The sequence below is a fragment of the Mastigoproctus giganteus genome, chromosome 7 (assembly GCF_048544385.1).
Source record: "Mastigoproctus giganteus isolate SK-2022 chromosome 7, ASM4854438v1, whole genome shotgun sequence".
Lineage (NCBI taxonomy): Eukaryota > Metazoa > Arthropoda > Arachnida > Uropygi > Thelyphonidae > Mastigoproctus > Mastigoproctus giganteus.
This window is the reverse complement of record NC_143581.1, coordinates 98495737-98513459: the sequence shown is the minus strand read 5'-3', so window position 1 is coordinate 98513459 and position 17723 is coordinate 98495737.

Genomic DNA, 17723 nt, shown 5'->3' with positions numbered 1-17723 from the left:
AGCCAACGAGAAAATCACGTTATACTCGCATTGTTTCCTAATATATCAGTTGTGTTGTGAAAATGTACATCATAGCAGAACTGAATCTACTAACCAACAGGTTTTTAAATAGGGGCTATCCACTCTCCATTATTAATCAAATCAGATTACAAGCTAAAAATAAGTCAGAAAATACAATATCTATTAATAAAAAATACTTTATTTCTATTCCGTACGTCGAACAATGGTAAAGATACGGAATTCAAAATTATATCCGGACCTATGCAGAAGCTCCACAGTATATTGAGAAGCCACATTTCTTTCTTCTCTCTCTGTCTCTCAGTACAAGTGAATGATCTTGTATACATTAATTCTTGTGGTCAGTGCAATTCATCGTATCACGGGTCGACTCAAGTGTACTCTTGATTTACGCATGAAACAACATGCCGCTTCAGTCTGCACATCACTCACAACTGCATCGGAATTAGCATTTCATGCCGAAAATGAAGGTCACATATTCCTATTTAATGAAGCAGAAATTTTAAACATACAACATAATTACATAAAATTATTGATCGCTGAAACCCTTGAAATGAAGTTACAATCAAATTCTATCGATGTGCACTGTCGTTACCTAATTTCGGATTTCTGGTCTGTTTTATACATGCACTAATACAAATAATCTCTCCATTTAAGAACTTAACACACGCAATGTTATTTCTGAACAAGATGAATAGTCAAAGCGTTGTTTGCTTAAGGGAGGAAAATCAGGAAATTCATGATTCAGACCAGAGCAGCAAAGCAAAAGGCTCAAACTAATGGAAGTGCTGTGGCTCAGGGGAGAACTGAAGGGGGCAGTTGTTCTCTGAATCACAGCCTTTTGAAATGCACGCTTGTTTGATGTTTGTGGAGCAATCATTTAAATGAATATTTTGCATCGACATTCACACATGAGGAGTTATTCAGCGAGGGGAATGCCAGAGGTGTATTCAACTCTAGCAGTAAGCTAGAGAATCTTGTAATAACTGAGAGCAAAGTGGAGGAGAAATTGTTGAAGATAAACACAAGAAAGGCACCTGGGGTGGATGGGATCTATCCAGTTATATTAAAGGAGGCAGCAAAGGAGGTAAGCAAACCCTTAGCCATAATTATGAGAGCTTCCTTGGACTCAGGGGAGGTACCCATTGACTGGAGATGTGCAAATGTGACCCCAATTCACAAAGGGGGATCAAAGGCTGACACAAGTAATTATAGACCTGTGAGTTTAACTTCTGTTCCCGGAAAATTAATGGAGGCACTGGTGAAAGAAGCACTGCAGGATCATCTAGAGACAAGACTTCAGTTATAGCTAGGACACAGCATGGTTTTGTTAAGGGGAAGTCTTGCCTGACCAATTTGATTGGATACTATGATGCAGTCACAAAAGAACTGGATGCAGGGAATAACTTTGATATTATATACTTGGATCTTAGAAAGGCTTTTGATACTGTTGCACATGGAAGACTGCTGCACAAATTGGAGCAGTGTGGCATTGGAGGCAAGTTGCTGCTATGGATAAAGGGGTGGTTGAGGGGGAGAAGACAGAGAGTGGTAATCAATGGACACTGCTCATCGTGGACTAATGTTATTAGTGGAGTCCCTCAGGGTTCAGTATTGGGGCCTTTATTGTTTTCTGTATTTATAAATGATATTGATGATGGTATATCAGGCTTAATGTCCAAGTTTGCAGACGATACGAAGGTTGGCAGGGTTGTCAAGGACACTACTGACACTATGCTGCTGCAACAGGATTTGGAAAGGTTGAGCAGATGGGCTTCGAGGTGGCAAATGAAGTTTAACATTGACAAATGTAAAGTACTACATATGGGAAACAGCAACCCCAGAGCAACGTATCAACTCTGTGGTACTACACTGACAGTGGTAGAGAATGAAAGGGACCTGGGGGTGGTGGTGCAGGCAGATATGAAGTTCTCTGAGCAGTGCAGACGAGCTGCAAGAGTAGCTCATGGTGTATTGTCAATGATATATAGGAATTTTTCTAGCAGGGATAAGGAGGTGATTATTCCCTTGTATAAGGCAATGGTCAGGCCACACCTAGAGTACTGTATACAGGCCTGGAGGCCTCATTTCAGGAAGGATGTAGAGCTGCTGGAACGAGTACAGAGAAGGGCAACTAGATTGGTGAATGGGACAAAGGGGTTCTCTTACGAAGAAAGGCTTCAGTTTTGCAAATTACAGTGTCTGGAAACTAGGCACCAGCGGGGTGATCTGATAGAGGTGTACAAAGCCTTGAATGGTTTGAGCATGCTCAATGCTGATGGGATTCTTCCTCTAGCTCAGAAAAATCACCTGAGAGGGCATAAATTCAAATTGAGGAAAGACAGATGTAGGATAGATGTGCGGAAATTTGCCTTTAGCCAGCGGGTGGTTGGTGGGTGGAACAGACTTCCATCCCTTGTCGTGGAAGTTGATAGCCTAAATAAGTTTAAGGCTCAGCTGGACAGGTATTTCGAACGAACAGAGGGGTGAAGTGGAAGTGGTTATTTTTATTTATTTATGTTACTTTTTTTTTTTTTTTTTGGCTGATGCTGCATAAGCTTGCTTTCTTGCATCAAATGCCTCTACTAATGCTAATGCTAATGCTAATCAGGAATGGAACATGGTATTGCCAAGGGGAATGTCTTTGTGTGTGCGAGGTGTGAGGAAATCAGGCGCCAACTCAGAGTTGTTAGGGGGCCTATATGAGAGCTTGAAGGACAGCCTTCGAAGGATTTAAATTGAGGGTCCATCAAGCTCTCAGCTGCCCACATCAATGCTAGAGCTTGCACTTGAACATCACACAACACAGCAACAACCACCAATGAAGGCACTGGTTTGAATGGAACTAGTTGTCAGTGACTCTATTATCAGTGAAACATTGTGCAAAAAGGATAGGTGGAACAGGACCAAGGTATGTATGCCAGGGGCAAATGTTGATGACATTGTAGAGCAGATATCATCGGCACAAAAGGTGATATTGTTGTATACGTTTGTACTGATATTAAGAGTAGGAGACCAGCGGAATTACTTAATAAGTACAGGTCAATGTTGAAAAAAAGCCGTGAGTTGAATTTGAATGTGTTTACAATTCTGCCCAAACATGATAGGAGGGAGTATATGATGAGAGCCTTGTCAATCAATTCAGCCCTGGAGAGATTGTGTAAGGCTCAAGGGGTAGAATTTTTCTCAGCCTGGTCTGTGCTTGTTAACAGGAGAGATTGCTTCTGCAGGGATGGGATACACTTAAATAGAAAGGGTGCAAGAATATTTGCTTATGTTATCGAAGCAGAGTTAGGTGGATCAGAAAACTGCTAGCTTGGAGGGATACAAGGACTAATAGATTAACAGTTGTCACTGGCAGAGGTGAAAGTGATTCTTGCAATGCTTCTATTGAAATGAGCAGCAGCCTGGAAAACAAGGTGCAGGGGATTCCAGAGACTGTTGGGAGTCATTGCCGAACAAGTAAATACATGGGCTATGTTAGGTAGCTAAGAATAGAAACAGGTGCATGTATACTTGTGTGTACACCAGTGCTAGGAGTTCGATGTGACATAAGCACAGGGAAAGCAAAATTGAGAGGAGTGTGTTATAGGCCTAATGACTCTGATGAGTATAATAAACAACTGTACAGAGAAATAGAGTGGGCCAGCAAATCAGTGTCTTATAATGGGGGATTTTAATTTCCCAGATATTGACTGGAATTTGGGTTGGTCATTCACATACTAGCAAGGCTTTTTTGGATTTATTGGATGAATCCTCCCAAACATGCTGTTGTAAAAAATATCAGCATGTTCGGGAGACAACTAGATCTTAATCTGGTTATCAGTAGTGATTTTTCACGCATTAAGAATCTGCAGATAAAGGAACCACTAGGTGGCAGTGATCACAGTGTGCTGAAGTGAGATTTACTCAAAGACGCAACTACCATCAGGGTTAAAGGGAAGGGTTTTTGCTTTCATAAAGATGACTACGGTTGTCTGAGACAGTATTTAAAATTCGTGTAATTTGCATGTCCAACGTGTTTTATTGAAATTTTAATTATTTATTCTTTTAAATGGTTTCTGTCTTTTTAATTACACTGACACAATGTATTCTCGCACTCATGGTTTTCCCGAGTTGGATTAATGTGTTTCGGGGTTGAGTTGGAGCTCTTGGCTTTTGATTCCATTGTGCATTGGATCAGTCATTTCTCTATGAGTGAAAGATTTCATTGAATCATTTTATCCATTTATTTTATTCGTTTACATCTGGAGAGCATTGACTGGAAGCATTCTAAGCAAAAGATTAAGGTAATCTCTTACTCTTTTAAATATATTTTACAACATATAAGTTATAGAGCCTTGTAGCTCTATGTTTTTACTATATACAGTATAGACTATGCATTAATAAAATTAATTTTCCATGAGTTAACAGCAAGCTCAGTATAGACAGGTGGCAGTACTATAACTTTGTTTGGCTGATGACAGAGAAGGCAAAATGGTTGATTTAATAGAATTTCCTGATCTTGAAAACTGTAATAAATTAATAAATCTACAACAAAATAAAGTCCATCAAAAATAATGAACATATATGCATAGCTGTAAATCAGGACTATCAAGGGGCACTATTCTACAAATATTCCTATTTTCGCTATAAAAACAGTAACCTTGAATTTGTAATATATCTGTACACACTATGACCATAACGTTATATGGCTGCCACTAGAGCTTTATCACTGGAGAAAACCAAATACTGAAACACACTCATAGCCCTGAAACATAAACAATCCCCAAGTCCAAAAACTGAAGGCTACTTACTGAATACTACCCCATTAATTTATCTGATCCACAACTTCTTTTCAAGCAGTAATATCTTTTATCAGTTTTAATGAAGAAATACAAAATCCTACAGCTACAATGCAAGAAGCACAATGCTTTCTCATACAAGTTGGGGAGTAGGTGTACTAATTTATCCAGAAAGCACTTGGGTATGACACAAGCTAATTTTCTGAGCAGTATATATACTCTATATTGGTGGCCAACCAAGCTCTTGAACATCAATGGCAATGAAGTTCTCCTCAGCTGTTTGAATACATTTAATACAATACATGCTTGCCTGTTTTACTTACTAAAAATGTTAAATAGCTATATGGAAGACATAATTAAAAAGGCAAAAATAATGGATACAGCTATAATAAAACACCTAGAAGTCAAATGTAAATTTTTAAGAAATGTAACACTTGATAATAAAGTATCTTATTAATAAACTTATTAGTAATGAAATAAATATGTGACATTACTGATTCATGTGATGAACTTGAAGGTTCATCACATGCATCAGTGCTGGATAAATTCTAGTGTGCTCTGGGTCATTCTGAGCCCTAAAACTGCCTGAGAAAAGTTTGTTCAGTTAGCCATCAAGCAAACTTTGCTCTGTGAGTTTTTCACTGTCAGCACAAAACATATGATATCACCCAGGGAATAATACCCTCTTTCAATTTAGAAAGCAATAAAGGTTTAACTAATATAAAGAATAATAAAAACTCACAGATTATTAAAAATTAATATTAATAAATATTTATTTCCAAATAAAATAAGCGCATGGACTGGCAAGTGCTCTAACTCATATTGACAATCGTTGGAAGTCTAGAAATACAGTACAAACTCCCACCCTCCCATCAATATATTACCAATAAGAAATGAAACATGTCATGTCACACAAGTTATTGACAGAAAATCTGATTAGGAGCACACAACACTGATGGCTTCATGGTAAACTTTACTGAGATGCTTATACATACAGTTTTGGTGGGTGGGGGGTTGTAGTTAATTAATTGCACAAGTCGAGGTGATAGCCCATTCGAGGTACAAGCCAGTGGATGCTTGGGACCCACAATGAAGAAGAGCACCAAGTGCTCAAAGAAACAAAAAATATATACAGGAATGGGCCGTCCTGAAGGTGCCAGGCTTGTACTGCACCCAGGCACCAACATTCAAGGGAACGTCAAATTGTGATCTGCACCCAGGCACCACATTCCCTAGGAACTCCCCTGAATATATATAAAGTGCAATCCCAATGTAATGTAGGTGTCAGGTGACAACTTTAATACCTGCATTATAAATGAAGCATGTTACAGTCAAAAAAATTTTACTATTTTTTTTCTGCAGTTTTTTTTTTAAATACAAATACATTTAACTTAGTAAATAAATCTTTATGTGCTAATGTTTTATGAGTATACAGACTAAGTTACATAAAGTATTAAAGGTTATTTCATGCCCTTTACATTCTACTAATATACAATGCTGTTATGGACTTACATTTTGCCCATCCATTCTGAAATCGTCATATACTTTATTTTGCCGGAACTGATGCGAGCATCTTTTCAATACATAATTCTTAATACTGGTCAGATGCAATAAATGAAGATGTTCACTATCACTGTGACGTTCTAACCATGCCAATCCCCTCATTAATGTTTTCAAGAACTTTATTTCTGGTGTTTTTCCCTTACAAGAATCATTCACATTATCTTCTGAGTCACTATATCATTGGCATTCTGTTTGTCAATTGTCTTCCCACTGTTCACAGGGGCTGCAATTTCTTCCTTGCTCAGGTAATGCACAACTGGAGCTTCCACATCCACCTCAATCCAAGCAGCCAGGTCATTTTCTCCAAGACTACCACCAAGTATGTTATGTTACAAGCAGGTTTGCTTCTTTTCTGAAAATGCTGCTAATTGAAGGATATTATTAGTGATCTTGTCTTTTCCAATAAATTTTACATAACTGTGCTCAATTGCTGAAGAGCTTACTTGCTCTCACGACTAATCCCATATCGTATGCAATGTCTTTCAGTGTTTCGGTTTCAGACATTCTAGAACTTGAATTTCTGAGTTCACAACACCAGCAAGTAATGTAATGTCAAGTGTAATGTCACCATGACAGTAGGCTTTGAAGGCTCGAATAATGCCCTAATCCATGGGCTGAATTAATGCAGTTATGTTCCTTGACAGAAATGCAACTCTGATCTTGCCATATTTTGATTTCAGGTCATCAGCCTAAGGATGAGCTGGGCAATGATCCAGTAGTAGCAGAGTCTTTCTTCATGTTTTTTTAGAAAGCAAGTGGAATCTCACCTATGGTACAAACTCATTTTTGAACCATGAAGCAAAAATATCACTCGTCATCCAAGCATTAGAAGAATTTTTAAAAATCACAGGTAGAAATTTCATGTTGATGTGCTTAAAACACTGGAGACTTCAACTTTTACTAATATACAATGTTTTATTTGGTGCCTTTTTTTAATATCCAGTGATTGTCGGGGAGAATTTTATAGTAGTGGTGTTTCATCACAGTTCACCTGTGAATTCACCATCTTGAATCACATTATGCAGAAATTCAATAAAGTTTTCTGTTGCTGTAATGTCACCAAATGTAGATCTGCCTAAAAGACTAACCTAAGGATATCCCACAATGAGTCTTCCATCTCCAAAGCCACCCTTCAGAAACTTTAAATGTGTCATCATCTATACAAAGTAGCTTATGAAATTTAAGTGCCTATGCTTTTAAAATTACCCATTTTAGCAGCATTCCTTCACTATGCTTCTGTAGAAACCACTTGTATAAACATTTTGGTCCATATCACTGTTTTCACAAAGTTTGAAAAGTTTTCACTGTTTTCACCCCTCTTGTTTTTGGAAGCCTACTTCATCTTCTATGAAGTCTACAAATAAACGAAGGTTTTCTTCCTCTTTCATCCAACTGCAGATCATTCCTCCTGGAATTGCACACTCACGAAATATACTGCATTTTGTTTCATCATTCTTAACTCTTTCAGTAATCTCTAACTTTTGTTCAACTGTATAATTTTTTCCTTTTGGTGGTCCTTACTTCAGTTTGACTGATTTACTAATTTTGCCATGTATTTATTTTTGATGCCCTAGAATTTACTGTGTTTTGAGAAAACTAAATCAAAACCAAACTGTTTAGCCTACCATATGTGATGAAGTGAAGTTATGTGATTTCTCCATAAACCACTTGTCAGTTCATGTATATTTTTGTCTAGTTTAGCCCTTAGCAGTTTTTGCTATCCTAAGTGTACCTTCTAGTCAAAGAAAGGATATCATGAGGTGTCATTTACAAAAATTTACTTTATAACTAAGGTTCCTCCTCCCCTCTATAGGTAGCTGTTTATAATCAGCATTCCACTGATATACTCTTTTATTGCATCTCCAGCTGAGGGGAGAAACTGGATTTCTACAGTAGTTAGTCTCCAATGAGTCCTGTTGTTTACAAACACTAATCTGCAACTGAATACATCAAAGCAAATAAACAGTCAATTTTTATCTAATTTCCCCTCTTGGAAATATGGTAATAGGATGTACAGTATATATAGTATTCACTTTTTCCAGTTTCCAATATGAACACACTACTTGTTTTCATAACTCATTTTGGGGACCATGATCCACAGTATGAAGTGGCACATTATATCAAGGTTGCACTGAATTTCTTATTTTTCATATTACTAATATTTTTTTATATATATATTTTAGTGTACATTTTTATTTAATTTTAATTCTTATAAAAAAAACACCACTATAACTGTTTGTTTTTATGTTGTAATTATCTTATATATCCCTCTCCCCCTCTACAGAAACAATAGTGGTACAGGGTACTGAAAGTAACTTCACTGAGAGCACTGTTTTATCTCAAGCTAGCCCTGCACAAGGTGACTGCAAGTGTGATCCAACTGAATGAAATAAAATAGAAAGAAATCTGGTAATTTATGAAATGAATTTGGCAGCTAGCAGACTATATTGTGAGTTCAAAAGACTGCAGTGTTTTCATTTCCAGCAGTTTATAGTTTGCTAGACGTTAAACAGAATTGACAGATTGCAAACTGCCGAGTTATTTTATAATTAAATTTAATTGTAAAATAAATTATAATTGTAAATTATTATTATTATTAGTGGCACTGATGCTAGGAAACAAACTTATAAAACATCGGTCAACAAAAAAAAAAAAAAAAAAAAACACCTGCCAAATCACTTTTCCAGCCCCCTGCATTAATTTGTTTAGTTCTTCCTTGAATTTATTCAAAGTGCCCACTTCCACAACACCAGATGGAGGCTTGTTCCAACAATCAACCACATGCAGGCTGAAGACAAACCAACCTCCTCACATCTATCCTGCAAACATCCTTCCTCAATTTAAATTCATGCCCCCTCATTGTGTTTAGTCTGAGCAAGAGGAAGAATGTCATCACCATTGAGCTTGCTCGATCCATTCAAATACTTAAAAACTTTGATCAGATCACCTTGTAGATGCCTAGTCTCAAGACATTGCAATTTGCAGAACTAAAGCCTGTCTTGATAAGAACACCCTTTCATTCCCTTCACCAATCTCAATCAACCTCAATCAATTCCAACATTGCCCTTCTCTGCACCCATTCTAGCAGATCTATATGCTTCCTAAAATGAGACCTCCAAACCTGTAGCAGTACTCAAGATGCAGCCTAACCATTACCTTATATAACAGGATAATCATTTCCTTGTCCCTGCTAGCAAAATTCCGGTATATCATAGACATAACTCCATGAGCTGCCATGGCAGCCCATCTGCAATGCTCAGAAAACTCCATATCTGGCTGCACAAATTACCCCATCTTTTTTAATTTTCCACTGCCTTGAGTGTAGTACTATACAGTTGTTAAGCTAATCTGCGACCATCCATATGCAATACCTTGCATTTATTAATGTTAAACTTACACTGCCATTTCTCAACCCACTGGCCTATTTGCTCAGATCTTGTTGCAGCTTACCCTGATTACTATTATTAACCACCCCACCAACCTTAGTATCATCTGCAAACTTAGAAATTAATCTGATATATCAATATCATTAATAAATATAGAAAACAACAATGGGCCCAGCACTGAACCACGATGGACTCCGTTAACAACATTACTCCATTAATAACCACTCTCTGTCTTCTCCCATTCAACCATCCCTTTATCCAGAGCAGTAACTTATCTGTAATGCCACACTGCCCCAATTTGTATAGCAGTCTTTTATGTGCAAAAGTATCAAAAGCTTTTGTGAAATCCAAGTATATGACATCAAAATTATTTTTTGCTTCCAGTTTCTTTGTTACTGCATTTAATATCTAATCAGATTGGCCAGACAAGATTACTCCTTAATAAATCCATGCTGTGAGTGCAGTGTGATATAAGTTCATTCCTGTATAGATGATTCTGCAGAGTAGCATAGCCAAGATTTTTTGTCAGCAGGTACATTCACAAAAAAAAAGTGCCACAATACCAAATTTTGGTGTCAGGGGATACAATGTACCTGCTGACCCTACCCTGGCTACGCCACTGATTCTGCATTACTTCTTTAACCAGAGATCTATTCATTTTCCACAAAAGAGATGTTAAGCTAACAGGTCTGTAATTACTCATGTCACTCTTTGATTTCCCCCCTTGCAAGGGGGGAAATCAAAGAGTGACAAAGGGATACCTTTGCATATCTACAGTCCGTAGGAACTTCTCCCGCATCCTTCTCTTATAATTATGGCTAAGCTTATCTCCTTGGTGGCCTCCCTTAATATAACTGAACTGATCCGATACACCCCAGGCACCTTTTTGCATTGAGCTTCATTCTAATTAACTTCTGAAATTCCCCTCAATAAAGAACTCCTCATGCATGAATGTAGATGCAAAATACCTATTCAGTTTGTCAAACAACCTGGGCAGGTTCATCAAGTGGCCCCCAGTGAAATTCAATCCTTCTCTTCTACAGTTAATATAAGTAAAAAAATCTTTGCTGTATTTTATTTCTTTGGCGTTATTTGTCAGAAACTCTTCATAATCTATCTTAGCTTGCCAACCTCCTTTGTGCCTTGATTACACACTAGTTTATATCAACTACAGGCTTCTGTATCACCAGAAAATTTATATGTATCCCATACATTTTTTTCTCAGCCACAAGTCTTACCAGTTCATCTGACATCCATTTAGGTCTATGACTGGAATAGTATTTCTTAGTTGGTATGAAAAGTAGTAGCTTCTACAATTACTTCCCTGAATGCCTCCCATATAGAATTTTCTATTGGTAACGTCATCAGATTGCTTCACTGTATAAAATTTAAAAACCGAGACCACTATAGTCATCCATATGAAAGCAAGAGCCCTTCTATTTACCCTTGACAGTAGTTATGTCTTTAAGTAAATCCCGCATCAGCCACACTGAGGGTCCTTTACCTGCAGCTTCTTAATGCATGAATAATCTCTGCTGATAATCACATCTAGAGTATTGCTTCCCTAACGTGCTGCTGTAGAAAAGTCATGCAGTAAACCCACAAAAGTTCTTCCTAGAGTGTGAGAAACCAACCCACAAGTTTCAGTCAATATCTGGAAAGTTAATATTCGTCATTATGAGACATTCTGATTTACGGGCCCACTCTATTTCTTTGTATAGCTATGCATTATACCCAACACCATCATTAGACTAAGAACATACTTCTATTTTCATTTTCCCAGTGCTTATGCTACACTAAACTGATCCAACGTTGCACTGGCCACGTGTGTCGATTGGATGCACTGCTTAGAATTAATATGCTACTTAACTATGAGCATGACCCCAACCCTTTTGTCCTTTCTGAACACAGTGTACTCACTACATTCAAATTCTGCATGCCATAAGTCTGAATGACATCACATCTCTGATATTCCCACAATGTCTGCATTTGATGGCTTAATCAGCACTTCAAATTCATCAAATTTATTTAAATTTCTCCTAGCATTGTAAATAAATCTGATAAACATAAACAAGAATCACGCAAACATTAATGTCATACATTACATAATACACGATAACGTCGAGATGCAAGCATACATGCATGTTTTTACTTTTAGTTACTCTAACATAGCCCATGTATTTACTTTTTCCATAATGACCCACACAGCAGACTTCAAAATTCCCAACACCTTGCTTTCCAGGCTGCTGCATGTTCCAATGGAAGCAGTGTAAGAATCACTTTCTCCTCTGCCTGTGGCTTTAGTTAATGTAATAGTCCGTGCATCCCCACAAGATATCAGTTTTCTGACCCACCTAGCACTGCCTTGATAGCATCTGTGAATATTCTTATACCCCTTCTATTAGTGTATCCCATCCTTGTAAAAACAGGCACAGACCATGCCGAGAAAAATTCTAACCCATGAGCCTTGCACAGTCTCTACCACAGCTGACTTTATTGACAAGGCTCTTAACATGTACTCCCTCCCATCCTGTCTCCCTCCCATCTCTAGGTAGGACTGCAGACACTCAAATTTAATCCTAACGCAAATTTTTTCCAACATTGCCCTGTGCTTGTTAATTAAATCCTTTGATCTCCTACTCTTAACATCATTATACATCTACGTGTATAACAATATTACCTTTCATGTGCCCTTTCATGATATCTGCTTTTGCCCCTGGCAGACATAACCTGGTGCTATTCTATGTATCCTTTTTGCACAGCATATTTCCTATTTCACTGACAATAGAGACACTGACAATTACTACCTCCTTTGGGACTGGTGCATTCTGCCTTGGGGATTGCCAGTGTGCTGCCTGATGCCAAAGTGAGGGCTCTGACATTGAGTTGGACAGTTAAGGTCTTGATGGCCACATTTTAATTCTTTAGAGGGCATCCAACCTGTTCTTCAAGCTCTCATAAATGCCCATCAGAATGCTCTGTTTGCATTAATTTTCTCATACTGTTTGCACCAAATACACACAAAGAGATTCTTCTTGGCTCCATCATGTCCTGTTCCAGACAGATCTGCAAAATTGCCCTGGTAGTACATTTCCTTAACCCTAGAATGCTAACCACAGGACAGTAAGGACATGGATGCTAACCTTTAATCTGTGGGACACACAAAATTAAACTTATTTACAACAATCTGTACATATTCTTACAAATTAATGTATATCTTGTGAAACATACACATTTGGACTATTAGAAAATAAAATTACAAAAATTTTAACAAATGTTTTCATCTAAAAGGTATTTCTTGGCTAAATGCCTGAGTATGAAGGAGTTTGTTTATGTATGGCTAATGTGCACACATCATTTCTACTACCAAGGTAGTTTTTAATGCATTTTTAATGCACCAATGCTAGGAGTTTAGTAAATAAATTTGATGAATTTGAGGTTTTGCTCAAAACATCAAAGGCAGATATTGTTGGGATATCAGAGACGTGGTGTCACACAGATATAAGGAATAAAGAACTGCAATTTGGGGAGTACAACATCTACAGAAAGGATAGACTGGATAGGAAGAGAGGAGGGGTTATGCTATTAGTTAAGAAATGCATAAAATCCAAGGAAGTGAAGCCAATGGACATGCTGGACAGTGGTGTCGAGTCAGTTTAGTGTGACATAAGCATTGGGAGATCAAAATTGAGAGTAGGAGTGTGCTATAGGCCTAATGACTCTGATGAGTATAATAAGAAACTGTACAGGGAAATAGACTGGGCCAGTAAATCAGAGAGTCTTATAATGGGAGATTTTAATTTCCCAGATATTGACTGGAATTTGGGGGCTGGTCACTCACACACTAGCAAGGCTTTTGTGGATTAATTGGATGACTGTTTTCTACATCAGCATGTTCGGGAGACAACCAGTGGGAGGAATACTCTTGATTTGATTATCAGCAGTGATTCTTCATGCATTAAGAATCTGCAGATAAATGAACCACTAGGTGGCAGTGATCACAGTGTGCTGAAGTGGGATTTACTCAAAGAGGTAACTACCATTAGTTGTAAAGGGAAGGGTTATTGCTTTCGTAAAGGCGACTACAATGGACTGAGACAGTATTTAAATTCTATACAGTGGGACCAACTGATGATGTTACCAACAGCAAATGCAAAATGGGAAGCATTCAAAGAACTTATCTTGGAAGCTACTAGGCTATACATACCAACTAAGAAATATTGTTCAAGGTTTAGGCCTAAATGGATGTCAGATGAACTGATGAGGCATATGGCAGAGAAGAAACATGCATGGGATACATACAAATTAACACGTGACACAGAAGCCTATGATAGATACAAGTTGATCTGTAACCAAGTTACAAAGGAGGTTAGGCAGGCGAAGGCAGATTACGAGAAATCTTTGGCAAGGGATGCAAAGAAAAACAGCAAAGAGTTCTTTACATATGTAAACTCTAGAAGGAAGGGGATGAATCAGATTTGTCCACTTGATATCGATGGGTCAACTGTTCATGATCCTGCTCAGGTAGCTAACAAACTAAATGAATATTTTGCATCGACATTCACACATGAGGAGTTATTTAGCGAGGGGAAAGCCAGAGGTGTATTCAACTCTAGCAGTAAGCTAGAGAACCTTGTAATAACTGAGAGTAAAGTGGAGGAGAAATTGTTGAAGATAAACACAAGAAAGGCACCCGGGGTGGATGGGATCTATCCAGTTATATTAAAGGAGGCAGCAAAGGAAGTAAGCAAACCCTTAGCCATAATTATGAGAGTTCCTTGGACTCAGGGGAGGTACCCACAGACTGGAGATGTGCAAATGTCACCCCAATTCACAAGGGAGGATCAAAGGCTGACACAAGTAATTATAGACCTGTTAGTTTAACTTCTGTTCCAGGAAAATTAATGGAGGCACTAGTTAAAGAAGCACTGCAGGATCATTTAGACAAGACTTCAGCTATAGCTCGGACACAGCATGGTTTTGTTAAGGGGAAGTCTTGCCTGACCAATTTGATTGGATATTATGATGCAGTCAAAAAGGAACTGGATGCAGGGAATAACTTTGATATTATATACTTGGATCTTAGAAAGGCTTTTGATACTGTTGCACATGGAAGACTGCTGCACAAATTGGAGCAGTGTGGCATTGGAGACAAATTGCTGCTGTGGATAAAGGGGTGGCTGAGGGGGAGAAGGCAGAGAGTGGTAATCAATGGACACTGCTCGTCGTGGACTAATGTTATTAGTGGAGTCCCTCAGGGCTCAGTGTTGGGTCCATTATTGTTTTCTGTATTTATAAATGACATTGATGAGGGTATATCAAGCTTAATGTCGAAGTTTGCAGACGATACAAAGGTAGGCAGGGTTGTCAAGGACACTACTGACACTATGCTGCTGCAACAGGATCTGGAAAGGTTGAGCAGATGGGCTGAGAGGTGGCAAATGAAGTTTAACATTGACAAATGTAAAGTACTACACATGGGAAACAGCAACCCCAGAGCAACGTATCAACTCTGTGGTACTACACTGACAGTGGTAGAGAATGAAAGGGACCTGGGGGTGGTTCTGCAGGCAGATATGAAGTTCTCTGAACAGTGCAGATGGGCTGCAAGAGTAGCTCATGGTGTATTGTCAATGATATATAGGAATTTTTCTAGCAGGGATAAGGACATGATTATTCCCTTGTATAAGGCAATGGTCAGGCCACACCTAGAGTACTGTATACAGGTCTGGAGGCCTCATTTCAAGAAGGATGTATAGCTGCTGGAACGAGTACAGAGAAGGGCAACAAGATTAGTGAATGGAACAAAGGGGTGCTCTTACAAAGAAAGGCTTAAGTTTTGCAAATTACAGTGTCTGGGGATTAGGCACCAGCGAGGTGATCTGATAGAGGTGTATAAAACCTTGAATGGTTTGAGCATGCTCAATGCCAATGGGATTCTTCCTCTCGCCTCAGAATAATCACCTGAGAGGGCATAAATTCAAATTGAGGAAAGACAGATGTAGGATAGACGTGCGGAAATTTGCCTTTAGCCAGCGGGTGGTTGGTTGGTTGAACAGACTTCCATCCCTTGTCGTGGAAGTTGATAGCCTAAATAAGTTTAAGGCTCAGCTGGACAGGTATTTTGAACGAACAGAGGGGTGAAGTGGAAGTGGTTTTTTTTTTTTTTTTGGCTGATGCTGCATAAGCTTGCTTTCTTGCATCAAATGCCTCTACTAATGCTAATGCTAAAAGTTACAAAAGAACAATAGTTTTAAATCAATAAATAAAGTTACACTTAGCGGTTCCCAAAAAAGCTTCTAGTCAGTAGCCTCGTCAGCAGAATTCCTCATTCTTATATTTAATAATTTAATATTTATATATTCTTATATAAATATAAATATTATAATATTTAATTATATTATAAAGTAAATTTTATTATAATATAAATATAATTGTATTTGGATAACAAATCTGTCATCCAATAATCAAAGAACAAGTTTTGTGCCTAATTAAAATGTTAGTTTTGTGCAAAAAAAAAAACTAATCAAACTGACTGGTTTTTCGAATGCAGTATTTCAGACTTGCATCTGTACTATTTCAAATGCCATCCAACTTTAGCTTTTAACTTTTCATTAAATTTGGTAGGTTCTTAACCTAATTTTGGAGGGGTTGGTCTTTTCCTCTTCACACTGACCAGATCTTGAAGAGAACCACTCTATGCATTTGTTGCCACCAAAGTGACATAAAAAAAAAAAAAGTAAAGTGCAGCCATTATCAACCCACTGCAGGATGGAAGCCTCCTCAACAATTCATGCTGAGGGAAATGGACCATAATCTGCCACGCTGGTCCAGTGCGGGTTGGCAGATCGACCGTATTCAGCAGTCAGGGGCTTGAACCTCGGTCTACTCAAAGAGCGTGTGCTAGTGCACTCCCGCTCCTGCCCACTCGGCTACAGAGGCTTAACCAACAAGGTGTGCATGAGTGGATTTTAGGGTTGGCAGGCCAACTGAACTTCTCCTACTGTGTGTCTGATAACACACAGAATGCCTGTTTCCCTCTTAAGCCCTAATATTAAAAATGGCAAGAGCTTCTTTTAAGCAACTCACCTCACTACCTTGGTGAATTAAATGACCACAAAAAATACTACACATATAAACTATAAGAAAACTAAACTTATTAGAAAACTGGAAAGCATGCCCAATAACACTGACCAACATGATTGTTATGCTTAGATTTTTAAAAATAATTCTTAAACAGTGTCTACATATTCTGTGTTTATCCATAATACATATATCTTACCACAATTTAGGGAAGTAGATATGATACTAATCTATTGTATTGTCTGCAAATGATAATGTTTCCATGTGCTATTAGACGGCAGTAATTCTGCAGAAGGGTAACATGTTCAACTTTGTTTGCCTGCCTCTCACCTCTCCTTTTCAGAAACAGAAAGACAGTTGTAGTGTGAATAAATGTACACTTTATCTGAGTATCTATTACATATTGTTTTGTTTCTTCTGTGTTTTTCTTAGCATTGTACTGTTAAACAATGAAAACTCAGGGGAAGAAAATCTACAGAATGCTGTTTGTACTTTAGTTGCAAAACTAGTGATTAGGGCAAAATTTGGGCTCCACATATGTGCTATATAACCTGCATCACAAATCTGAGGATATAGCTAACTGGAAAAATTAAAAATATGCCCTTTGCTGTTCTGAGAACTGTGCAACCAAAGTGATAATTGCTATTTCTAAAATTGCTATTTCGCGAGCGCTGCAATAAAACTAATTATGATAAAATAAACTCTCAAAGATCGCAATAAGTTTGTCAGTATTGTTAGAGATTTTGCGAAAACAAGTTCATTAGCACGCTGTATTATCCATCATATTGTGTTGTGTTTTTCCACAAGTCTGTATAAGTGTGTGGTAAAAAAAAAAAAAAAAATCTAAAGAGGAATGGCTAAATAAAAATTACTAAGATAAGAGGAACTG